This window comes from Myotis daubentonii, chromosome 13, assembly GCF_963259705.1.
Source record: "Myotis daubentonii chromosome 13, mMyoDau2.1, whole genome shotgun sequence".
Lineage (NCBI taxonomy): Eukaryota > Metazoa > Chordata > Mammalia > Chiroptera > Vespertilionidae > Myotis > Myotis daubentonii.
Genome location: NC_081852.1, coordinates 41957587 through 41984432, shown reverse-complemented (window position 1 = coordinate 41984432; position 26846 = coordinate 41957587). Strand labels below are relative to the sequence as shown.

Here is a 26846-nt window from a genome sequence, read left to right as displayed (position 1 = left end):
GCCTCTCTTGTAAGGCTATGAGGATCAATGAGAAAATATGGAGGAAGCATTAAGCACACTGGCTGGTACAGAGTATAATAATGAGAGTAGCAAACATTTATGCATCTTGACAGCCAGACACTGGCTTAAAAGCTTTACATAGGTTAACTATACTCATCTTCCCTACATCCTATTATTATACCATTTTACAGGTGAGCAAACTGGGGCACAGACGTTAAGTAACATATGAACTCAGGACATGATAGCTGTTATTTTTATGTCCAAGGTTCCTTCCCAGCTTCCCGTGGGCCAGCCCTCTGAAGGGTCAGAGGGCGCGCCGCGCTAGCCTCCCGCCTTGCCCGCTGCGGCCCGACTGAAAGGGCAACTGGGCCCGCGCGCGCTTTATCTGCCTGAGATCCGCGGGCCCGCGCGCGGGGCTGACAATGCCGCGGGGCGGGGCGGCGGGGCACTTCCTCGCCTCCCATTGGCGCACACGCCCCTTCCTGTCACCACTGAGCCCGGCCCCGCCCCCTGGCCCCGCCCGCTGCCCGAGCGCAGCCGGAGTGGACGGTTCCAGACGCATGCTAATGAGGGGGCGGCCGCCGCAGCCCATTGGCCCGCCGCGGAGTGTCGGTGAAGTCAGCGCCGAGTCCCAGAAAAACAGAGCGGGGCCAACTGCAGCGTGTAGTGCGAGCGGGACAGGACGCGCGCTGCCCGCCCGCCCGCCCGGCGACCCGCAAGGTAAGCCCGCGCCCGCCGCCCGCCCGCCCGCGCTCACCCGGTCCGCTGCGCCGGCGCCGGGGGCGTGCGCCAGCCCGGCCCCCGCGGGCGGCGCCTTTGTTCCGCGCTCGGAGGAGGCGCGTTTAAAGGGCCAGCTGTTGGAAGGACTTGGGGACCCCCTCCCCCAGAGCATCCCCCGTAGTCACAGGGAAACCATGGCCCCCCCCGTGGCCGAACCCTCCTTCCTGCCAGTCTTTCAAGGAAAGTTCCCCAGGGTGCGGGGGTTCTGGGAGATGCCAGGGTTTTTTTTGGAGGGTCGGGGGTACGTGCGATCATGGCCTCGGTGGGGAAGAACGCCCGCCAGCTTCAGGCTGGCCGCAGTATGGGCGGCGGAGGAGACATCAAAGCGCGGGTGGGTCCGCGGTGTAAAGTGAAACTGGCGCAGCCAGGGGCTGGACGGAGGAGCGCAGGATGGAGGCATCTCGGGTGTTTCATTCATCAGCATCCCTCTGGAGGAGAGGGCGGCGGGAGGGGCCAAGGACGAGCGGTCTGGCCTAGGACCCGCCTGAGTGAGCGGGTCCATGTGTGTGTCCGCGTCCGGGGACGACGTGCCTCCCATCCGCCCGTGCTCCATCCCCCAGAGTGACTGGCAGCTCGTCACCGAGATGCACGGAAAGCGACTCCTTTCTCCGAATTCCCCCGGCATCCCCGGCTCTCCCCTGGCTGCTTTACGACGTGGCTTCCTTGATCAGCGGTAGCTCCGTCCAGGATAGAGGAGGAAAGAGGCTTGAAGTCATTATGTTCCTTTCATGGGGGAAGGCACTGCCGAATTCTGCATCCCCCTGCATCCGCTGTCGTCAGATGGCTTTGAAATCCACCAGTGCATGCTTTCTCCAGGCGGACAGAATTTATTGCGCTGTTACACCGCTACATGAAAGCAGGAGGGATCCCACTGAGAGCGGCTCGCTTTATCCAGACCCTGGGTCTTCCCGGCACGTTCTGGCCGAGCCTTTGGGTTTTTGTTTTAAACTGAGTGCTGGGATGCCCCGGTTGTCACAGGGCAGACTTGCTGAAATTGGCCGCATTGATTTCACCATCAATAGGAGGGAGTTCATTTAGAGATATCACGGAACTATCTGGCCTGCCAGGCATCTGACATCACACCCCTTTTTCCTCTCATAAGTGAAGGCCAGGGATGGCTTGTCAGTATCCACTCCCCTCCTTGTTTGTTTGTTCGTTCTAGCTCCTCTAGATTCAGTTTTGTGTTTTTGACTTGGTGGTGATCCAAGAGAAGGGGGTCAATTAAAAGAGGGGTGGGCAGCCAATGTGGACAGGAACCTCAGTGACAGAAAACACATACTGGACATTTTCGGACTCCAGGTCTACAGCCCTGAAGGGACATAGGTGAGATAGGTGGCTATCTAAGAGGTGAAGGGTGTGTGTGAGGGAGGGGTGGAGGAAGAGGATGCTGCCAGCAATTTTCTGCCCCACCCTCTTGATGCTCCTTAAATAGCTCCTAGCCAGCCAGCTCTGATGTCTCAGGCTCATTCCCCCACCCTCAGGGAGGAGTTGGTCTGTTAGTTGGGCACTAACAGTTGATGGTTGGTTAGTCAAGGGTTAGTTCTCCAGGATTGCTGGGGGCTCATTTCTCAGCTGGAGGGCCCAGAGTTGAACTAGCAGCTCTGGTGACTTCCCGCAGGGTATTAGCAACTGAAAAGAAATGCTTTCTACCCCACAGGGTGGAGAGAAGGGAAGGCATTGTCATTTTCCATTGGACACCCACCCCCTGTTGGCCCTCTCCTCCTCTGACCTGCTTTTCACCATTCTAGTTGGAGAGTTGCTGTGAACTTTTCTGAAGGGGTTGGGGATATTGGGGCGTGAGGAAGGAGTTATGGGAAAGGCCGAGCAGATAGATGCTTCTTACTGGCAAAACAAAGAACTGTTCAGCTCTCTCCTCACTTCCCCTCTCCAAAATAGAGTTCAGTATAGATAGCAGGATCTGGGGTTTTCTTTGCAGAGAATGAATGGGCAGGGTTCAGGAAAGCAAGCTTTTATTAGGCAGCGTTAGTAAATCCTCTGGTGATGGGATTTCGTTCTAGACCCTTCCCTGGACATGGGAGCGGATTTGCTGTGGAGGGCACTCACTGGTAATTTAGGATTTATTCTGTCTCCGTGAAAAGGGAAGTGGAGGTCTCACAAAGCTTTGGTGGAGGAGTTTGGAGCAGAGGCAGGGCATTGGGCTTTGATCCTAGCCACCAGCCTGCTCTGGGCTTTGGGCTAATAGAGGCTTTCGCCCTCTGGGCCTTGGTAAAGTGGAGGGCTTTGGAGCAGACTGTTTTCCGGGGTTCCTGACAGAATTACTGTTCTTAGACTCAAAAGTACAATTTGTGGTGGCATTTTCAGATTTTTTTCCCTTCTGTTTGCTAAACTGATGTTAAATTCACAATATTGCTGAATGGCATGAATGGAGAGTTTCAAGACTCGAGCTTCTGTTGGATTCAGACTCACCTTTTTCTTGATTAGTGTGATTCTTGAGGTTTTATTGTATGTAAATAATTGAGAGCTAGACTGCCCAGAGGACGAGGCACAGACCCTCAGAGTGGGTGGCTGGCTGGGCAGATGAGGGTGGGATGGTAGAATGCTGAGGGCAGGGAGTTGCATAGTTCATTCTCTTTCTCTGTATGCTTAACTCATAGGTTAACTTATGGTTATACAGGTGACGTTTAGATATTTAGAACATGAGAGTTGGAAGAGACCTCTGTGATTGCTAGGTTCAACCTCCCTCACTGAGTAATTTGAAGTATTAGAAGGTTTGGTGATTTGTCTGATGTCATACAGCTAGCAAGATGCAGAGCTGGGCGGAATCCCTGATGGATATAGAGACTCTAGGTCTTGCGTTCTAAATGTATCTCTGAATGTATCTCCTCTGACAAGTGATTCTAAGATGGGATAAAGTGAGGAGGACATAGGGGCTGAAGACTGGAGAGGCTGGAGAAACTGGGGAGGAGGTTGAGGGCAGGTCAAGTGGGGAAGGGGAAACCAGACATCAAGCTTGGAGGAGAAAGGGATGGAGCTGGAAGTGGGGAGAGGGGCTCTATCAGCTGTGAAACAGCAGATTTCTGCAGCCCTGAGAGTGAAGTTAAGTATGAGAGTCTTGGCCTAGACAAGGGGTAGGGTGGGTGGCCTGAGAGTCCAGCCTGGGGCTGGGACTAACTCGGAGTCTCCTTGGGAGCGCTCCTGTTGACCCTCCGATTCAGGGCCAGCTGAGGCCTTCGGAGCCACTGGCTCACTGAACTGGAACATGTGGGAGTCAGGTGTGTTGGTGGTGATGCCGGAGAATGCTGAGGTTGGACCAGTTCTGCTGAAGTCCCAGGTTTTTTTTGTGTGTGTGTGGTTTTTTTTTGAATGCCGAAAATGAAAAAAGTTTTCCATCGAACTTCTTTTCAACTCAAGCAGCATTTTCTCCTCTGCCTTTCATTGCACTTTTTTTGAGGTAGTGTTTCATGTACCCCTTTTCAGAGGAGATACTTGGAAATGACTGACTTACTGAATTGTAGCTCATTTGGGGGGAGCTAAGTCTCAGAGTGTTTCAATGATCGATTAAAGAGCTGTGAATAGTTGTTACCCAGATCAGTAACCATTCAAAGGCATAGTAGGTGATAATACTTGGAAGTCCATAGCCCAAACCGACAGCTGACCATGTACAGTGTAATTCACTTTGGCTAACTCTGGAGGCCTAAGGAGTGTCTCTGGATTTCACTTGTTCCTTCTTGTTGTGTATGGTTAGGCATGTGTCTGTCCCTCTGTCTCACTATCTTCCCATCCTTTTCCCACATCTTCCTCTTCTGTACATTTCTCTTTCTCTCCTGTTGTATCTTTCTCTTTGCAACTCCTCCCCATCCTTTCTTTACTGTCAATGATGTAGCTTTGTAATGTATTTTAATGTATTTATTGTGTCATTAAAATTTCATCTTCTCTTTTCTTAATTTGAAATCAGCTGAGTTCAATCATTTTGAATGTGTGTATATGTGCTTTACACACGAAACAAATAAACCAAACCCAATTGAATTGCTTTTTACTTCTGTGTGGTCTTCCATTGATCCCCCATCCTCCCTCTTCTGTGGTCAGTAGTGGCTCTTTATAGAAAAAAAAAAATTCCCAGCTCACTGTCATGTGGCTATTGTTATAACAAAAAACAGCTATAACAATGGAAAAAGTTTCCACCCTAGTATTGTGGACACAAGGGACACCCTCTCCCAAGAGATGTGCCCTATTTCTTGACTTCCTGCCCTGGAAGCCTGTCAGCAATGTATTCCCTAACAGACGCCTGCACCGTAAGGGGCTGGGGTGGTGGTGGTGGAGCTGGGCTCTTGGTGGATCTGGTGATGCGTTCAATGGGGGAGGTGAGCAGGCTTATGGCCAAGAGAGTACTCTTCAGTCCTTGGAAGTGTCTCTGTAGATCCTTTAGTGTCCCTCTGAAAAGTTCAGTGCAGTGATTTTTCTTTGTTTCCCCAGGCTGAGCTAACCCACCCAGCAGGACCAGCACCCAGGACCCTTTGGAAAAGAATAAGTTGCTTCCCAACTTTCTGATTCTTGTTGGTTAGGACCCAAAGGGTATCTTGTGGTGCCACAGGGAGAGTCGGCAGCCACCGACCGGTTGCTGGCGTGAAGTCCCAGCTGCTTTGATGGATGCATGCTTTGGCCATTTAAACTTTTCTTCTGACTCTGATTAATTACCCAGAAGATGGAGTCTTGGTGCTCATGGTCAGGAGGAAGTTTAGCGTGTAAAGTGAGCCTCCCAAGCAAGAAACCCCCTTGAAGTCTCCAGTTTTTTATGTTAAAAAGTCACATGAGTTTTGTGTTCTATAATATGTGCTGATTTTAGTATAAAAGCATTTAAAATGCATTACTGTTGAGTACAATTGATGGCCCAGGAAAATGTGTTTCTCTTGGGGCTTTACCTGTCCATGTCCCTGCTAAATATTCATGGCAGACTCTACTCCATCCAGAAAAGCCAGCTGTGGGGCAGGTGTCCCATCTGGTGGTGTTGAGAACTGTTCCTCCAGCCTTTTCCGTTGGTCCTGGCAGGCCCAGTGAGGTCCCAGTCCTTCAGAACCCTTCCATGTCCCCAAAGACCAGGTCCTCCCCATACCAGGAGACCTTCTCTTTTATCTGGCTGACTCCTCCTTCTCTTTTTAGATTCCCCTGATATCTGAAAAGATTTTCTTCCCGAGTTCGCTTTTTAGCAACAGCTGGTTCCCTGTTGGTCTTCTCCACCAGATTGTGAGATCTGGCAAGAGAGAATCTGCATTTCATCTTTTTAAATTAAAGATGTATATATGCATATACAGTTAAAAGTCAAATAATACCTCAAGGCTTATAAGAAGGCTGTGTCCTCTCATCCTAGTGATCCACTTCCCGGGGTCAGTCACCAAACACGATTTCTATTACTGAAGTAACAAATTATCACCAACATAGTGGCTTAAAACAACAGAAATTTATATTACAGTTTTGTATGTTAAAAGTCTAAAAAAGGGTCTCACTGGGTTAAGATCCAGGTGGTAGCCTGGCTGCACCCCCTCAGGGGAAGAATCTTGCTTCTTCCAGCTTCTAGAGGTCACCTGCATTCCTTGGCTCATGCCCCCTTCCTCCATCTTCCCAGCCCCAGTGGCCAGGTGAGTCTTCCTATTGCATCACTCTGTCCTTCTAACAGTCGCATCTTCTGATTCCCTTCTCCTTCCTCCCTCTTCCACTTTTAAGGACCCTGTGATTACTTCAGGCTCACCTGGATAATATAGGGTAGTCTGCCTATTTTAAGGTCAGTTAATTAGCACCTTTAATTCCATTTGCAATTTTAATTCCCCTTTGCCATGTAACATGTTTATAGGTTCAGGGATTAGGACATAAACATCTTTGAGGGGCAATTATTCAGCCTACCACAGTCATTTCCAACTCTCTTAGTCATTTATCCTTATATTACTATCATTGGTATTATATTATAATACTAGAGGCCCAGTGCATGAAATTCATGCACTCGGTGGGGGGGGGGGCGGGTGCTGTGTTCCTCAGCCTGGCCTGCGCCCTCTCACAGTCTGGGAGCCCCATGATCAATTGTCCTATACAGGGCGGTCTCACTCATCAGCTGCAGCGCCACCGGCCAGGTAGCCTGGGCCTCCCTCTTTGAGGCGATCAATTGTGGAGATTGCCCAGCAGAGGGAGGCCCTGCCACCCGCCGCAGTGCCGCCGGCTGGGCAGCCTGGGCCTTCCTCTTTGGGGCAATTGATCGTGGAAGACCCCCGCACCCCCTTCCCAATTGATTGCCTTGCAGAGGGTGGCCTGGGCCTCCTCTGTGGGGGCAATCATGGGGTGATGGTGGGGCCCTCCGACCAATTGCATTGCACCCACCTTGGCTGGCTTGGCACCAGTGCGTGTCATACATGATCTTCCAGGCGGTCATTGGGACGGGTGTTCTGCTGTTCAGTTGTTTGGTCAATTTGCGTATTACACTTTTATTATTATAGATATTATTTGTAAGTTATCTGCTTATAATACTGGTTCCTGGTTATTCATTTTAGATGTTATTTCTTCATGTCCTACTTTGGATTAGACCAGTGGTTCTCAACCTTGGCTGCACATTAGAATCACCTGGGAATCTTTTTAAAATCCTGATTTCTGGGCCTCATCCTCTGGAAATTCTGTTTCTTTGTTACTAATGTTGTGGCCCCACCCCATAACAAAGAAGCAGAATTTCCGGAGGATGAGGCCCAGAAATCAGGATTTTAAAAAAATTCCCAGGTGATTTTAATGTGCAGCCAAGGTTGAAAACCACTGGTCTAGACAGAGGAACCCTTATTGCCCTCTTCTCCCCTCCTCCCATACCACTACTTCCCTCCTCCCTGTCTTCCCATTAAGGTTACATCACAGTTTCTATGTATGCTCTTTTGAACTAAAGATTCACATCCTTCAGTTTTTGGAAATTTTCTTTGACAGTTTCCTTTTCTCCATGTTCTGTGTTTTGTCTCTGGAACTCACATTAGTTGGACTTACTGGGGATTGAGTTAGTAGTTTTAAAATCTTTGATTTTTTGTTTTGTTTTCCATTTTATTTTTGTTTCACCTGTTGAGAGATATCTTCAGCTTTATCCTTAATTAACCCTTTTGAATTTCTTATGCTTTTATGATTTTGCATGAGACATACTTGCATATGTTACTTTCTAGAATTCCCTATTTTCTGAATGCTCACTTTTCTTTCTTTTCTAAATACATCCATTCTTGTTTCATGGGTGCAATAAGTTCACTTGCAATGGGTTTTTGTTTGTTGGTTGGTTTTGGGCATATTTCTGCGGTTCCCCACATTGTCTTTGTTCCCCAAGTCCCTTTTTCTGCTTGGTTACTGTATTTCCCACTGGAGCTGTCCTTCCTTGTATGTTGATCACTGAGTTGTCCATTTGTACTTTAAGAGTGGACCCCAAAATGCTGGTAGGGCATCTGTGCGACAAGGAAGGGGTTGTTAATTTCATTTTTGGGTGATCCCTTTTTTCTGCTGGGGACACCTAGATGTCAGTGCCTATAGATCCTTTCTCTGGGTATGTTGGTGTTTTTTTGTTTTTTTTTTGGAGAGGAGTTTGCATTCTGGGAGACTTGGTGGGGAAGGAGCCTGGGTGTATGGATTTTCACTCAATGCATCTACTTTCTGAAAGTTGCCCCCCTTTCTGCCTACATCCCCCAGTTGTGTGTTCCTCCCTCAACTGTGTCTGAATTTAGAGCGTCTAGTGTAATTTGCCTAAACAGGAACTCCACCTTCTGCTGGCTAAGGAAGGGGAGTCACCAGACGGAGCAGATTGCAAGGACTCTGGGGTCTGGTTGCTCTTTGCACCAACTTTTAGCAGCTGTCCTCTTTTTTATCCATTCCTGCTTCTCACAGTCCTTGGCGCCTTCTCCTGTTTCTGTGGCATAAGTTGCCACTTGTTTAGAGGTTTCCTCCCGTTTGCACTTAGCAGAGCAGACGAAGCAGAAACCTAAATCAGCTACTGCATGGTGGTCAGCTCTCTGCCTTCCAGAGTTCTGTTGACATTTCTTGCCTGCTGTTGTCTCCTTTTCATTAAACAAAAGAACAGGCCTCGCTTTTAGTGGGGTTTTGGGAGAGAGCAGAAATAAATATGGCTGTTCAACCCTCTGATTTGACCAGAAGTTTGTTTCATCTCTTCATTCAAGCCTCTAACTGGTGCCTGACATATAGTATACATATTCCCAAGAAATGTTTGCTGAATAATTGAATGCATGTTTCTAAGATGGTATGTATACGATAGTCATCAGATTTCAAAAGTCCCAAACACACAATCTTACAAAAGTAAATCCATGTTTCATTCTGAGGTAGACATAATAACAGGCAGATCTTGCCACTCTCTGTGCTGTCCAATGAGAAGCACGAGGAGACAGTGTATAGATTGTTGAGCTGGTGAGTGACAAGGCCCAGGTGCTATCTTCAGCCCCATCACTAACTACTTGGGTCACCTTGAGAAGTCACTTAACCTGTCTGTGTCTTGGTTTCTTCAGCCTTAAAATGAGCTGTTGGTCAAGATTTGATTCAGGGCCCTGGCTGGGTAGCTCAGTTGGTTAGAGTGTCCCCCCATACGCCAAGATTGTGGGTTTGATCCCTGGTCAGGGCACATGTAAGAATCAACGAATGAATGCATAAATATATGGAAGAACAAATTAATGTCTCTTTCTCCCTTTCTCCCTCCCCTCTTTCTCTCAAATCAATCAATCAATAAATATAAAAAGATTTGATTCTGTTTACTGCACTGAGTGCCTACTATGTGCAAGGCATGGTATATACGTGTTACAGTATATGTCGCTGAATTGACTGTGCTTGGCTTATACCTTTCTCCTGACTGTAGTTCAGTGCCTTGCACAGAGTAAGGGCTCTGTAAATGTGACCTCTTACTCTTTCTGGACTGTGGGCTCCTTGTGAGGACCACATTGTAGTCATCTCTGTACCTCCTGTGTCTGCCACGGTTCTCGGTGCATAGGAGGTGTGTGTTAGGTTTCTCCACTTCGAAAGGGTACATCAAGGAAGTATGAAAACATGAGTTGCTCTGTCAGAATCCCCAGACCCTAATCGAAGAATGAGGCCTCACTCTCTGGGAGTTCAGCTGCGCACTCCCTGGCTCTCCTACAGAGCCCAGGGGTCCAATGGTTGATCTCAAAGTCGGCAGAGATAGCAGTTCTGGTCCATAGCCTGGACAGTAGAGGATTATTTCTCCCAAACAGATTGTAGTTATGTATTTAATCGGCCTCACATTGTTATGAGTTAAGATCAGATTCATATTGACTAGGAAAATGAATGACAGATACAATCCTGCATTTATAGTGTTTAAAAATGTTTAAGTGCTTTTTCATAACTTATTTTGGTTTTCTCAAACCTGTTAGCTAATGTGCTCGAACCACTAAGTAGACTACTACGGGGCCTATGCTGGATTCTGGGAGTACAGTGATGACCAAGGAGAAACGGTACCTGCCATCCTGGGATGTACAGACTAGGGCTGAGTTTTCCAATATGGTACCACTAGCCACATGTGGCCATTTAAGTTTAAATTAATTAAAATGAAACACAATTTAAATTCACCTTCTCAGTCACACTGGCCACATTTCAAGTGCCTGATAGCCACATGAGACTCGTGGCTGCCATATGGCAGCACAGGTCTAGAATGTTCCCATCATCTCAGGAAGTTCTCTGGGGCAGCGCTGGCCTACTGAGCTAAGAAACTATTCTGGACCAGGCATCAGTGATGAGCTGTGTTTCACAGTTGAGGCAACTGAGGCACAGAAAAGCCATTTGTTTTAGGTCATGTGGCCGGCTGGGCCTGACGTGGGAACAGATCTCTTGTCTTGGAGTTTGGCTCTTCTCTCCCTGAAGTGAGTTAGGGGCGGAGGGTGACTAAGAGTGTGGTCTCTGCACTCGGGCTGCCTGGGCTCGCACCCTGGCTCTGCTGCTTCCTGGGACAGTTCCTGCTCTGTGCTTCAGTTGCCTCACCTATGAAATGGAGACAATAATAGGACCTGCCTCATAGGATTGTGGAGAGGATCACATAATCCAATAAAGGCAAGTCTTTAGAACGAGCCTGACACATGGAAGTCACTGAGTGGTGCTGGTTGCTATATTGAGAATGAGAAGTTACTGGCAGAGTCTAGGAGGCATTTTCAAACAGGAGACTGTGAAAGGGAAAAAGAACATAGGCAGGTGAGGCTGTGTTTATAGAACAGATGACCACCTGGAGAGGACGTATAGTTGAATGTTTCTAAGCCAGGGACTGCTCCGGTCATGTGAGCTGATGTAAAAATGCCAGCATGTTCACCAGACCCTCTGAGTCCCTGTACTGGTCACTGGTACTCTGCACAAGGATCCTGTTGATGTCACCTTCCTCCTTGTCCACCTCTGCTCACAGCCCTTCCTCCTGTTCCCCAAACGTCCTTCTCCCTCTCTGTATCTCCACGTTGGAGGGACGGGGTCACAGACATTTACCATCATTCCTGTGAGCAAGGGATTTGCCAAGGAGTGCAGAAGACGGAAGGGCCAGAAGCCGAGGTGGTTTAGCAGTTGGGCCCTGGCCTTTTCTTCGAGGTTTCTGTTGCGTGGTGATTTGCATTCCCGTCATCACTCAGTCTTGTAAGCAGGTTTCATGTATCAAGGTGTCCTAGAGGTGCCCCATTTTGGATGAAGAGAAGGAGAGCTCTAGCCCGAGGGAAGGAGGGTGCCCATGTGATAGGTGAATCCCTCACATGTGGTTCTTCAATTTAAGAAGTGCTCAATAGCCAGTTTCATTTCATTCATTAAGCAAATATCTGTGAACAGTGTAGACATGGGTACTGCCCTCTTGGAGTTTATTTCTTCATTAGCACCAAGAGGGCTAGGCTTTTTCTTATCTTCCCCAGCAGGCATTCAACAGCTTGTTTCAGGTTTTGAAGTAGGAAGGTTTCAGTATGACAAAGTGTGGTGTGAGGGAGGGGCAGTGAGGGCACGCTAGATACATAACCCATGTGGTATCTTGCCTTGCCCAAGTGAGGCACACAGGGCATCTAGTACAGAGAGGGCAGTGACGGGCCAGGAATGACCAGCGAGGAGACTGTTCCTGACAACCTGGATTCTCGGTGTGGCATACAAATACTGCGTGAGGACCAACACCAGTGATCAGTACTGAGTACTTGTACCTGGCTCTGCCATCTCATTCCTGTTTGGGTGAGATTTGAGCTCATTGCAGCTGTTAGCAGGAATGGGCATTTAGATCCAGAATCACCCTCTGCCTGCTTGTCACTGTGAAAACTCATTACTCGTTTATATAATGCCTTACGCATCGATTATTAACATTAGCTTGCAGGCCGACTGTTAAACTTGGATTCCTAGTATGAAGGGTCACTAGGACATACCTTGTGAAATCCAAACAGTTCCTCTTACTGCCTGGAATTTGTGTGGGACCTGGTGTCTGTGCACACGAGCGGTTTCCTTGACTGACCTGTGAATAGATGGTTCGTTGGCAGATTGCTTCTCCACGTTGTGTTTGTCTTTCGTCAGGGCAGAGCTAGGGTTGGGTGACTATTGTCTGTGAGCACAGCATGATGGTCAGGGGTTGTATTTGCTTGTAACACACTGACAGGAGAGTGGGAGCATTTTTGTGGACATTGATGTTAGGGGGTCTTTCCAAGATGGCTGTAACGTACATGCGCCGCTGACTCTTCTGTGCTTGGGTTTCTCTTTATAGACAATGCACACAGGAGGCCGGTGGTAGGCGACTGGGCGGGATCTAGAAGCCAGGGATGAGGTAAGAGAGGCCGGAACTGAGCTGGGAGATCTGAGCCGCTGCCCCAGTGGCCCGGGCAGTGGGCTTGAGATCCGGCCAGGGATCTGGATGGAGAAGCCAAGGCAAAGTAGGAACTGGGCTGCTGTAAGCAGGACAAAATGAGTAAGGCTCTGGAGAAAGCAAAATCCCAACAGGGTCAGAAAATAGAGTCGCTGGAGAAAGCCGGGGCCCGGGAGTGCCGAGGCCTAAGCAGGGTTTGGCGGTGGTTGCCAAAAATCAGGCTGCCTGGCCCACGAGCCGGGGCCAGGCAGTCTCAGGCCTTTTAGGACTATTTTGCTTGCTTTGTGGGGCCTTTATGCTGGGCACGGTACATGAGTGAGCCAGCACTGGCAGGTGTGAGGGGGCGAGGCCCCCCAGGAACTGGGAAATGTTAGTCATGCCTGAGCACTGACAGAAGATACAGCTCCTCCTCGAGACAGCTGCCACGGGAGGAGGCCCCGCCGCCCGCCAGCCTGCATTGCGATCTGTGGTCCTGGTCTTGTCTTTAATTATTCAAGTCGTGGGCTATTTAAATACTCACCTAAAGCATTGCTGTAAACACTTTTCCCTTCCGGAGTCAGAGGGCTCCGGTAGAGGAGAGTTTTGCGGCTGTGGTTCTAGGTTGCCCAGGTCGCTCCCTTAAGGAACAGGCACCTGGCAAGCAGGAAACCCGGAGGATGCCCTTGACGGTGGGTGCGCACCTCCACACTGTCTTTCGGGTTGGCATTTTATTTGTGAAGGTAGGGAAGGAAGAAGCCGTGCTGTTACATGACGTGAAATATTTAACACGCTCTTTAAAACATTAAACTGCCCAGGAGCCTTTGGTTGGTGGTGCCCATGGCAACATGCATGGTTTCCAGAGGTGTCTTCCTGGGGCTTTTGGGCTCCTCAGGAGTGGGGGTCCTGTCTCTGGGAGGACTGGGCAGAGGCAGGGCTGAGTGACCCCTTCAGAGGTACGGAGCTGGGGGTGGCCTTGGTAAGGGGAGAGGAGTAAATGGGAAGAGGAGCATGCGCCATCCTTTGGGGGCTTGGTCACGCATTCATTTTGTTGGCCTCTGTGAGTCCTGGCACCTACGCCTCTCTGTCCTGCCTCAGGACTTATCCCCATTCCTTAGCCTGCAGCGCGCTTTCCTCCCTTCACCTGGTTAGTGCTGCTCATCCTTCAGATTCACCTGAAGCAGCGGAGCGGGGCAGCCTGCCCTGGCCCTTTGGAGCAGGATAAACCCTCCTGCCTGAGGCTCTCATGAGCATTCCTCACAGCACCCATCTCAGCTGCTCTGTCCCACTTGGTTAGAAAATCATTGTTTCTGCCCAGCCCACCAGTCAGTGGGATGGATCCATGATGACAGTGGCCAGGCTGTTTCTCTTCACCATTCTATCCCCAAAGCTGGCAAGTGCCTGGCCCACAGTAACTATTGTCTATCTGTGGTGTAAGTTAGTTCATTTAGTAAGTTTTGGGTTCTGCACCAGAATCTGGGAATACAAAGAGAATAAACCTCCCTTGTTGTCCTCTTGTTGTTTGTAAACCAGAGCAGTGGGTGAGCTCTCAAGATACCCACTGAGGGAAGGAAGAAAACTTACCAGTTAAAGTTCCATTTATTCTTTAATTCAGGTATAGAACAATGTAGCTTTCCTACTTATAAAACAAGAGTTGTTAACTTATTAAGTGAGTATGCTCAATGCTATTTTACTAATAGAAAAGTGAGACCGAAAAGTTTAGTGACCACTGGTCTGAAGGGAGAGGTAGGCACATGAAAAGGTTTTTGTGTCAAAATGTTATAAAGCTCTAAGTAAGGGCAAGTACAGGGGACAGTGGGGGCCACGCATGCAAAGGCAGGGAAGCTGGAACTGGACCGGAGGAGGGCATTTCTGGTAGAGGGCAGAGGGACCACACATGCAAAGGCAGGGAAGGCTTAGTGCATTGGGAGAGGGCATAAATTTCATTTTATTAAAAATTATATATATATATATATATATATATATATATATATATATATATATATATATATAATTGATTTCAGAGAGGAAGGGGGAGAGAGATAGAAACATCAATGATGAGAGAGAATCATTGATTGGCTACTTCCTGTACACCCCCTACTAGGGATCAAGCCTGCAACCCAGGCATGTGCCTTGCCCCAGAACTGAACCAGGACCTTCTGGTTCATAGATTGACGCTTAACCACTGAGCCATACAGCTGGGCTAGAGAATATATTTTAATAAGGCTGGAGTATAAGGCAGAAGGAAGGCCTGCTAGAAGGCCCTCTGGTACCGGGAGGGATTGAGATTGGGAATACCAAGACGGATGAGCCTGGGCCCTTGTCTGCAGGATGGACATGGTGCAAATGTGCCTTAGGAGAGCGACAGCACAGTGAGTCCCTGGAATTCAGAAAATGATGGATGGTTTTCGGTTAGGAGGGATCAGACCTGGTCATGATTTTAAAAAATCTACCAGACCCCAGGTCATTCAGTCCCCTCTCCTCATGTAGAAGGTGGAGGGGAGAGGCCTGGGGATTGACTGTAAGCTCTTTCAGGCCCATCTCAGGGTGAGGCTTCTCCATGAAGTTCTCCTTCATCTGTTCGCACCCGGTGAGATTTTTACCGTAATGCCATTTAGACCCCTCCATGGACTGTATTTTCTGGATCACAAAACTACATGAACAAGAAAATGGAGTACGATGTATATAAATATGCTTGTTTGATGTATTTATTTAGCCTGTGTAATCATACATATGCCTTTCTTTTCTTTTTTGTTTTTAAGTCCCAGGGCTTGAAGTAATTATGTAATTAGAATCCACATAGAGTATGGCTAGATAAGGTGTAATTAAAGAGGAAAGCCTAATTTTGGAAGAATGATAAGAGGTCATTTGACTCAGTCTGGGCCCAAATCCAATCTTGGAAGAACAGTAAGAGGTCATTTGGATGTACAGGGCTTGAGGCCACCCAAGAGCCCAAACTGGTCTGAGAATTGGCCAGATTCTGTTTCAGTTCACTGTGAAAGCTATTCATTGAGCATTTATTGGTATAGGGTGTTGTGGGAGGCCCGGCCATGAGTAAAGAAAAGGTCTGGCTCTTGGAGGACGCCAGGGGACATTGGCGCGAGAACAACTAGGAGGTCCCAGGGTGTAGAAGTGAAGACTCCAAGGGCTGGGGGTGGGGGGTGGGGGAGGTGGGGTGGGGAAGGATTCACAGAGTGGGTAGCCTTTAATAAATGCCTTGAACAGTAAGGAGCATTTCAACAGCAGGGATAAGAACTTTCTGGCATATTAGAGGCACTCAGATAATATTTGTGGAAAGAATGCCAGGCTGAATTTGGAAGTGGAAGGAACATGGCCAAGTTGTTGGGTGGCCATTGCCGTTTGGTGAGGGTAGAGCTCATACAGCTCTGGTGGTACGGTGACAGCAGAGGCCAGGAGGGCTTAGGCACCAGGCTGAGGCAGTGGGGACTGAGAGGAGTCAGGGATTACTGTGGGCCGTAGAGGTCAGGGGAGGCGTCCTCGTGGAGGGGGCCTTGGACAGAGCCTGGAAGGACCCGTTGGATATGGGAGAGGGGAGAAGGTAAGACTTGCCCAAGGAGGGGAGTGACGGGCAAAGGTCTAGAGAGGGAGCCGAGAGATGATCATCCAGCAGAGAGGGGAGGGAGCACAGAGGGGAGCAGGCCGATGGTCTGTCCACTGAGCCAAACCAGCTAGGGCTGTCTGCAGTTTTTATTTTTATCACTGAAGGGTTACTGGTCTTGGTGATACGAAGAGGAGAAAAATAAGGCAAGGGAAAAGGTGGAGGTGACTGCAAGCTTCCTAGCCTGGGAGAATGGTGACACCTGAGACAGGAGGGGGGCCAGCTGGTGGGAAAGAGGGTGTGGGCAGATGTTTGATGTGTCTGGAGACTACTCTCTATCCCCAGCCCTGCCCCTGACCTAGAGGGGAGACCTTGGGCCAATTTCTTTATCTCCAAGCTCCATTTTTTATCAGGAGGCCCCTCTGTCTTATGGCTCAAGCTCATCTCACACAGTGGCGTTGTTAGTCCTGGGGCTCGGGCAGGGGGAAGGGTCTGGGCTGGAGAATTGTGAGGGCGTTGCATGGAGGTGAGAGAAGAAACCGCCCAGTCCTCTTCCTTGTTTTCCTGGAGTGTGGCCAAGGTCAGTGCTCCATTCTGATAAGGCGGCACAGGGCTGGGGAGTTAATCTTCCTGAATTCACTGAAGGGAGATTGTCAGGGCAGGGAACTGGTCATTAGTGAACCCCTTACCTTCCTGCTCTCCCCTGCCCCACCCCCACTCTCCAAGCCTGTCTTTGGGAAACGTATGGCTTTGGACCTTTAGAAATAGGGTCTTGCAGAGAAGACTTCCTGGCAGAGGAGGGCTTGGGCAGAGCTTGAGAAAGGACTGGAGGAAGGCTTTCCAGAGGAGATTGACAGGGAGTTAGGTTACAGAATTTAAAATAGTCCAGACAGAAGGCTTATGCTTTTTGAATACCTTGTGTGTGTACCAGCTTTCATGATCTTTGTTTCATAATCTTTCCATCATTTCTGCTCTCTATTATTCCATCTTACAGAAAAGGCAACAGGATTAGAGAGAGGAACTAATTTGTCCAAGGTCTCAGGGCAGCAAACACCCATTTCTACATTCAGCAAGAACTGTATTTTACTAGCTTTTGGGGGAACCCAGGGAAAAAATAGAATGATTTGCTTTATGATCCTCATTCCCAGTTAAGCACTTACTTGAAATGTGGTCCAGCTGCCACCTATACGGCGGCGTTCCAGGACAGTGCAGCATCTCAGAGACCGATGGAGCACTTGGAGCTCAGCGGCCCTCTTTTACAGATTAGGAAACTGAGGCCCAGAAAGGAGGAGGGCTATGCCAAGGTGAGGGGCAGAATGGGAATGAGAGCTGGAAGAGTCTGGAGACTTTGAGATTTTTGGCTCTTTAAGGCCTCCCTGTGGGAAAGTTTGTTTATAGATGACAATGGAAGCCTTTGTCAGGAGAGTTGGTCTGGGCAGGGTTGGATCTGAAAGGTCCTCTGTGTGTGTGCGTGCATGTGTGTGTGCATGTGTGTGCGCGTGCGTGTGTGCTTTCTCTTTCCTTCACTATAACCTTAGATGCCTTTGAACCAGCAGGAAGGATTCCTTCAGACCAAAGGTTAAGACCAAAGGCATTTAACAGGTGGAAAGGGCATAGGAAGGAGGGGGAAGATCAGAAGCCACAGAAATAGAAGACTTAAACTCTAGGCTTGGCTAAATGGAATGTTCCAGGCCTGCAAATAATCTCTAACATTTATTGAATACTCGTTGTGCCAGTCAATCTTTATGTCATTTTATGTAACTGCCATGACCTCTCCTTGAGGTGTAGGGGCTGTTTTGCTGTTCCCATTTTACAGATGAAGGAACTGAGGCTCAAAGAGGCTGAGTGACCTACCTAAAGCCACAGAGTGAGTAACACATAGAGCCAGGACTCCAACCTCACCTCCTAAGCTTTTTGGAGGACTGGGAGCTCCCGGTGTTTTCGGTAGTAGTTCTTGGCCACAGGCAATTTGACCCCTAGGGCACATTTGACAATGTGTGGAGACAGCTTTGATTGTCACAGTTTAGGGGATGCTACTGGCATCTGGTGGGTAGAGATGCCAGTAGCATCCCCTAAACGTCTTGCAATGCACAGGACAGCCCACAACCAAGGGGTGCCCCATGCCAAATGTCCGTGTGCTGAGGTTGGGAAACCCTGCCCTCCAGGGACCTGGTTATATTTTTACCTCGGCGTGCAGGGCTAGTGCAAGGGCATCTGGAAAGCCCATCTGAGGAACTTGAGTTGTTCCTTTAGCTCAGAGACTTACCAATATGTTGTATGTTAATGAATGTTTGCAGTGTGGGCTCCTTGCAGACTGAGTTCTGAGGGGCCAGGGTGGTGGTAGTGGTGGGTGGAGGCCAGGAAGGCGAGTCAGGCCAGGGTGGCTCAGGGCTGCAGACGAGCTGAGCAGGTGGTGACAGGTGTGCGGGGTCCTGTCCAGGCTGCTGAGAATTGACTTGATTGTTTCTCTGTGTGTGACTGAAATAAGAACTCAGATCCAGTTAATCATCTATTTTTTTCTTCTGTAAATGCCTCTATTAAATGATTGCTATGACTAGGCACCATGGAAAGGCCTGAGAAAGGGGTACGCATGTTACGGGAGTACTTGGATTCAACTATGCTGCTGGCCAAGCGCCTTTGCTGCTAGTTACTGTTTAACTCTAGTCTGCCCCATGCCACTTAGGGCAGAAAGACAAACAAATTTGGGAAAGTCCCAGGACTTGGCCTTCACTTGAGCTTCTGCGAGCAGCTTTATCTGAGCATTGCGGTGGTTGAATAGGTCAGATCGAGTAGCCCCGTGGCCTGAAGGGCAGTGCTGGGGCAGACCTGAGGAAGGAATTGCTGTACCACCTCTGCTCTTACTGCAGGCCCCTCTTCCAGGTCAGACACGGAAAAGGAGTGTCTGCGCCCTTCTCTCGCGTGGAGTACATCACCAGGTAAGATTTTTAGCCTCAGTAGTAGGCTTCCTTTTGTCATCCTGTAGCCAGCCCTCCCTTCCAAATTTTCTACCATGGTGCCTTTCGAAACCCTGCTGGCCTCACTGGTGGGAACAATCACCCACTTCCTGTCCATCACCTGGGCCCCACCCCGAGACCTCCTTTCGAGCTCTCTAGCCACTCCAACTTCAAGGTCACCTCCCTCCTCCAGACACCTCTGCCCAGTGACTCCTTTGGTCCTTTATCTAGTTGTTAGGTTCTCAGTGTCACCTTCTGACCTCTGCAGTGGCTCAGTCACTAACCGGCTGTGTGCCCTTGGGTGAGTGAGTCACTTAACCTGGGAGAAGCAACACAGTGTTGCATCAGGTGACTTCAGTGCCCGTCCAGCACCAGTGTCGGATGAGAGTCACAGTTGTAGAACCTGGCCAGTGGGAATTCATGCTTCCCTTTGATCCTATACAGATTCCTGAGAGCTCAGAACTGGTGTAAGGAAACTGTTTTCAGACTAAATAAGTAAACTTTTTCATATTAACTCTTTACTCAATAAATGTTTGTTGAGTGCCTGCTATATCCAAGGGTGTGTGATGGGTTCAGCAGGGCTGGAAGATGGGTGTCTTGGGCTTTGCCTTCAAGGAGCTCACAGCATTATGGGTTGGGGGTGAGGCGTCTGTACAAAACCACCACAGAGTAGATTCTCTAACTTATCACCCTGTTCCCATCCTTGGTACCAGCTGTCACAGTTGTGTACACACACACACACACACACACACACATGGATTAAAGTTCCTTAGCGGTGGACTTTTTTCAGTCTTCTTCATTATGTGCCTAACGTAATGAGCAGTCAGTAAAGATTTGTTAAATGAATGCAATAAAGAATGGTACCATTTGACTTGGGATTTGAAGGGAACATAGGAGTTAGACCTGCATAGATGGAGAAAGGCACATTACAGACTGGCCAGGGATGGGGAAGGACAGAGGCAGGAGGAGGAAATGGCATGAGCAAATGCACAGGGGTAGTGAAGCCCGAGGCATGCAGGGTAACGGCCAGACCTTGGGGGTTGGATCATGTGGTATGGTCAGGATGCAGAAAGTGGAAGGTAAGCTGGGCCAGATGGTGGAGTGTCTTGAATTCAAGCTTATCCTAAAGGGCCTGGATTTGTCCTACTGTAGAATGACCTCACATTCCAGTTTCTCTGGGTGATTATGAATAGTGCCCCTTTCACTCTCAAGTGTCCCTATTTGGGTGATCAGTGATATGATTCTGCACCCCTGAAAGGCTGTGTGGAGCCCTGAGGGTTCCTAATGGGACATGGTCGGCTGACCTCTGGGAGGCTGGAGATGAGACACTCTCCAGTCCCCGTGTTTCAGGCCTGAGCCTGAGGAGCGGTAGTGTGAAGGGAGGAGATGGTTACAAAGCAGACTAAAGGCCAAAGTGCCAGCAACATCTTTAAGAGGCTCCAGAGCAGCTCTTCCAAAGAAAGACCCGTCCTAAAGCTCAGGCATCCTGGAGACGCGTTTTTCTAACTTGAGTTATGACTGATGAGAAAAAGACTACATGTGTGTATTTTCTGAGCAATTAAAAGTCAGAGGAGCTTCTCCCAGTCTCTGAAACGTCCTGGTGAAACACCCTGGCATTCACTCTCCTAAACCCCAGCATTGTTCCCTGGAATTTAAAATAGGTTATGAATGTGCCTGATGTCAGGAGAGATAAATCTGTGAGGAGGACTGTAGTCAATACATTTCCTTTTTAAGAAGAAACAATATAAAGAGCTTGATTCAGCCCGGAATCAATCTCACTTTGTTGCCATGATTGTGTAAAACCTGAACTGCTTTCTGTCTGTCACACTGTTTATATCCCCGACGTTCCCAATCTCAGCGGCCGCACGGAGTCCAAGCCTTTTTAGGCCATACACAGCGCTCCTCTCGCGGCTGTTTCCTTGTGCGCTGCAGAAGGGTTGTGCTGTGAGCGGTGACTTCATTGACTATCTAGGGGTGCTCTTCAGGGTGGCTGTTCAGTAGTGCTCCAAAGGAACTTTTTTTTTGGTCCAAGAGAGTTGGAAGGCTAAATTCTTGGGCTTTTTTTTCTTCCTATTAAAAAGATAGTTACATTTTCAAATAGTTGATACAGATGGTTCAGAAATCAAAACACTATAAAAATCTATTCATGGAAAATTTTCATTGTCACCCCCTGATGTCTACTTCACTCCCTCCCCCAACCTGGAACCCATTAGGTGGGCTGAACACACATTCCGGTGTGCCCACGACAGTCCTAGTTTATGTTCTTTGTGCCAGTGGGTGGTCAGTAACACCCTCTCCCATTCTCAAAAGTGTCCCTAGTTAGGTGATAAGTGATACATTCCCTTACAGATTGATAATCACTTTTATTAATTTTTTGTATATTCCTCTAATATTTCTATATGCAGACACACACATAAAGTGAGGGGTGACTGACATCGCCTTTGCCATTTCACAGTAGGTCCTGGAAGACCATCCCCGTAGAAATGGAGTGTCCTCGTCCTGCTAAGCTCTTCAGCTAGCAGTGTTTGTAGAGACTGTCAGGCAGTGTCTTTTCCTTGGTTTATCAGTTTAATTGCTGTTTAGGAGTGGCCTCTGTTTACATAGGGAGAAACAAAAGGCTGTGGGAAATGAAGCCAGTTTCCTTCACTTAGGAAAGCCAGTTCAGTAGTAAACTCATCCAGGAAGAACTTATTAAGCACCAGCTTTCTGCCTAAGATGGTACTAGGCAGGTTGGATGAAGTGGGCAAGTGCTTCAAGATCCAACTCAGATGCTCAGCCTTCATGAAGACTTCCCTGATTCCATGGCCACAATTCTTAGCATCCCTGTCCATCCACTGCCCATTCATCCAACCACTATCCATTTCATCAGCCAGCATTCCTGGTGCTTCCTTCCATTCACTGAGTACAACCGGCATTCCACAGGGGCTAGGACCTGTGCTAGAGACATGGAGATGGACAAGCTGAGCTCCTGCTGTAGGAGACAGAGACGCGAGTGAACGGGCAATGCTTTATCTAGGCAACTGTATCCTGCAAAGGCCTCGCTAAATCAGTGCCTGCCCCTCCCTTCAATCTTTTTCCCCATGCTAAGTGGTCTCTGTCCCCCCTCCATCCATTACCATGGCCACAGTAAGAAACCTCCTAAATCTGACTGATGTTGAAAAGAAAGATCTATGTGAAGGGGAGCCCCAAGTCCCACCCTTCGGTGTTCTTGGTTTCTCCCTTGGAAGGAGGGGTGTGGGTGTTTGACATTTCAAACCCAGTGATTTCAGGAATCAGCCTGGTGGCTCAGCCAGCTCCTTCTTTTATCTTCTAATAAATACAGCTTCCCTTGCAGTTTCCTGGTGCCGCAGAGGGTGATTGGTCCAGGATAAGAAATAGCCAGGCCAGGAAAGTGACCTTTTAATAAAGTTGAAAGGGCCATTGGGAGAGCTGGGATGGCCAGATGTATGGCTGTGAGCCACACCTGCCTGTGCCATGTCACCGAAAGAGGCCCAGGTATGACTCTGGCTATAGCTGCTGAGGAAAGGAGTAGTCGGGTTGCAATGGAAGAGGGTTCTGGCTGAATGTTAGCAGATGTTTTTCTACAACTGTGCAGAGCAGCCTTTTGTGGGAAGAGGTGAGATTTGTTTGACAGCCACACTCCCCTCAGTTCCCCTCATCTGTTCTTCCTGCAGTAGCTTTTCACAGGAAATAGACAGATGGATGGTGTTTCTCTGGAAAGTCCATTTTGGACCAGTGCTTAGAGTGTCGACTGTGTGCCTGGCCCCACTGGGTGTCTCTACCTTCCATTAAAGCAGTGGTTCTGAAACTGTGGGGAGCCCCACAGTCAGTTAAAAATGCATGTTACTCCCTAGTGGGACCCAGTAATCTGCATTTTTAACATGTTCTGTAGGTTCTACCCGGTTATTTTAAGCTACAAGGAACAAACTCCAACTCAGATTGGCTGTCAGGGAACATCACTGTCTCTCAGACAATGCCATGACCCACCATTATGTGGCTGCAGTGTGAATTGTGTCCCCTGAGGTTGTGCAGCGGGCGGTTCTGAACCCTCAGATAGGGCAGGCTTCGGGATTGATGGCTTCAGTGGCTTCATGATGTCAGCAAGTCCCCAGGTTCTTCCCACCTCTGCCATCTTGGTGATAGCCTCGTCTGCGGGCCGGGAATAAGATGACTGGCATTTCCAAGCATCTCAGACACACTGCCATCCAGAGGAGGAAGGGGGATGTAGATTGATTTCTGGCTGAGGCATATCCCTGATGCCTCCTTGGCTGGAGCTGGGTCACATCCCCACCCCTGAGCCAATCACTCACTGAAGGTGCTTTACTTTGGGAGCTGTCTGGGGAAGGGGTGGGCACCCTAGCAAAGCGGAGGTCTGTTAGGAGGAAGGAAGGAAGGAAGGAAGGAAGGAAGGAAGGAAAGAAGGAAGGGGACTGGGAGCTGGGAAGGCAACCATGGCCCCAGTGCACAGGTGGTTTGCAGACCACACGCCAAGGTACACTGCGTCACGTCGTCCCGAGCAGTGGTAAGGTTATCTCTGTTGTGCAGATGAGGAAATGACACTCACTGAGCTTCAGGGACTTGTCTTAGATAACACACCCGGAGGTTGTGCGGGTTGGGAGTGAGGGAACGGGTGTTTGTGAGGCCTTTTAGCCCTGGGAGAGCAATCCTCCCTTTCTCACCTTCCTAAGGTCTCCAGGCAGCCCCTTCATTTCTGATTTCTCCTCCACGACTGCGGTTATTCATGACAGCAGGCCTTCCTGAGTGTTTCCTAGGGAAAGGCTTCTCCAGGCATAAGAAAAAAAGATATATTTTGCCGGCCCCACCTCCACATAGGCTGTGCCCAAAAGCAGTTGAAATAATGATATCAGCTCAAATTTTGGGGGGGCTACCACTTCAGCCCCTGTGCTAGGTACAGTGCAGACATTATCTCTAATCCTGGCAACAACCTCTGACGTTAGGTATTATTGGTGTGGTGTTTTTTTTGTATGTGTGTTTTTTTAATATAGTACTTTAAAAAATACTTTTATTGATTTCAGAGAGGAAAAGGGGAGAGAGATAGAAACATCAGTAATAAGAGATAATTATTGATTGGCTGCCTCCTGCACGCCCCCCACTGGGGATCGAGCCTGCAACTGGGGCATGTGCCCTGGCTCTGAATTGAACCATGACCTCCTGGTTCACAGATCAGTGCTCAACTACTGAGGCACGCCAGCTGGGCTTACTATTCGTATTTTATGGATGGGGAAGTTGAGGCCCAGGAAGGTGAAGCTGCAGTGAGGGAGCCAGGCTGGCTGACTGCCTGACTCAGATGGTGCCACATGGGGGCTTATCAGCAGCTGCCAGCCTTCTTACGCCCCCAAGGACGGTTCTCAGGGAAGAGGGTTTTAGTGTCAAAAGAGTTCCAAAGGAGCTGAATGTTTCCTATGGGACTAATTCTCAGGGCACTAGGAAAAAATATCCTGAGCATAATAAACACAAGAAAGAAACAGGAAATCTGGTTTGTTATGTGGCAGTAAAATGTGAATAGGAAGAACTCTCAACAAAGCCTGAAGGTTTGTTGGATTTGAAAGTGGAAGGCCATGGTTGAGAGGGTAGGAAAGGTGCTCTGGGTTCGGGAGACAATCGGTAAATGGTAGACTGTGCGGCTGCAGTGAGGAGTGAGTGCTGGGCGGAGAGTCTGAACACCTCGCTGTTCCCCAGTTCTGCCTTTGAGACACATAAAATGCAGCTCTGTGGGCAGAGGGAGCAGAGAGGTAAAGGGTGGAGTAAGCCATGTCAGCTCTCCAGGGCTTTGCAAAGGTGACGGCGTGTCAGGGGGAAGCTCCAGAGTTGACACTTTAGTTTTAAACGAAGTGCAGCTCTACCTGGTTGTGAGCTGTTCATTGCCTAGAGTGCAGGGGCACGTCAGAGCCAGTGGAGGGCAGATGTCTGGCTTCCGCCTCATCTCAAGGAGAAATCAGCTTTGCCTGAAAAGCCCCTTTTTAGCTCTGGACATTTGGAGTTCCTACTTGGCTGGTTGCCTGGCCTGTGCCTCGGGGAGTATTGTCCACAGATGCTCAGGGGAGATAACCACGTTGCAAAGTACAGCACGTGGCTGCTCTGGGGAGGATCTTGGGGGCTCAGGAAGCTCTGGATACCTGGGAGGTGGGAGCTGAAGATGTGTGTTGATGGTGGACCACAGGGGTGTGTGTGTGTGTGTGTGTGTGTGTGTGCACGCACGTGCACGTATGTGCACGTGTGCACGCAGGGGGCATCCACAGGTGAGGCCCTTTCCAGTTGTAGACAACACACTCCTGATCACAGTGACTTTGGAGAGAGACTTTATGAACAGAGGAAATAATAGGGAATTTTTCCCCCAGTGAAGCACATCTGCAACCTTAGAGTTTTGAGTCTGTAGCAAGGTATTTAAAATAAGTTTCTCCTTTCCATCCTTCCTACACCACCCCCCATCCTCCCATTTATCAAAAATTTGTTGAGCAATTTTTGCATGGCAAGCTGAGCTTGGTACTGAGGTTTCAAAGACCAAAATCATTGTCTTCAAGGAGGAGTCTTGTAGGTAAACAGACATTATAAAGCTGTGTGATAAGTGCTAACAGGTATGTACAGGGTTCTCTGGGAGAGGTAGGAGGGAACACTTGATTGCGTGTGGTGGGGGAGGGGTAGTTATTTCTCAGAGAGGGTGACACCTGAGCTGGGGCTGGAAGGCTGGGGGAGAAATGTGCCAGGTGGACCAGCCTCTTGGAAGGGATTCCAGGCAGAGGGCGGTAATAGCTTTCATCTGACAATAAGAAAAGTTCATGGAAGCCTGCTGTGTGCTGGTGGTGATGCAAGGATGGATGGGACTCCTGCCTGCAGGTGCTCACAGTCAGCGGTGAATAGGAAGTGACCGTGCAGGTGACAATATGATTGGAGTGTGGACAGAAGCAGGGCCCCTGTGGAAACATAGGGGCCCTGCTTAACTTAGGTATTGGCATTTGCTATTCAGTCTTCCACTCAGGAAGGTTCTTTCTTTTCTTTTTAATTTTTAAAAATATATTTTATTGATTTTTTACAGAGAGGAAGGGAGAGGGATAGAGAGTTAGAAACATCGACGAGAGAGAGAGAGACATTGATCAGCTGCCTCCTGCACACTCGCTACTGCGGATGTGCCCGCAACCAAGGTACATGCCCTTGACCGGAATGGAACCTGGGACCCTTGAGTCCGCAGGCTGGCGCTCTATCCACTGAGCCAAACCAGTTAGGGCTGGAAGGTTCTTTCTTGCAGATGTTTGCATTGGTGAGAGGCTCTGTTTAAGAAGCTAGCTTTCTGCCTGCTGCCCTTGGCATTGGCTGTGCCCTTCAACAATTTGGATTATACTTTGACATTTGTTTATACTTTGATTTCTTCCTCCTGGGCTTAGGAAGTTGGACTTGGGCAAGGCATTTCACCTCTCTGGATTTTATTTTTCTCACTTATGAAATAAAAGGGCTGTTGGACCAGGTCATTGTTTCTCAAACAGCAGTCTAGGGACCACCTACTTTAGAATGGTATGGTGCCCCGCCGGGGTGGCTCAGTGATTAAGCATCTTCCTATGAACCAGGAGGTCATGGTTCAATTTCCAGTCAGGGCACATGCCTGGTTGCAGGGTCAATCCCCAGGAGAGGGCGTGCAGGAGGCAGCCATCAATGATTCTCTGTCATCATTGATGTTTCTATCTCTCTCTCCTTCTCCCTTCCTCTCTGAAATCAATATATATATATATATAAAATGGCATGGTGTGCAGAAGTCCTTGTGCGGTAGCTCCGCCCCATTCATACACCA

General features: G+C 48.9%; 1 protein-coding gene across 47 annotated transcripts in view; it reads left to right on the top strand.

Moving 5' to 3' along the window:
* Nucleotides 1–608: 608 nt before the first annotated feature.
* Nucleotides 609–26846, top strand: part of SORBS1 (sorbin and SH3 domain containing 1) — a 214959-nt gene continuing 188721 nt past the window's right edge. For 8 of the 47 annotated variants that reach the window (XM_059660866.1, XM_059660863.1, XM_059660864.1 and 5 more), the window contains exon 1: nt 610–720. The gene's annotated coding sequence lies outside the window, so the exon portion shown is untranslated. Of the gene's footprint in view, nt 721–18490; nt 19028–26846 lie in introns of those variants that run through there. The other 39 variants (XM_059660886.1, XM_059660878.1, XM_059660876.1 and 36 more) reach the window with 16 other exon arrangements.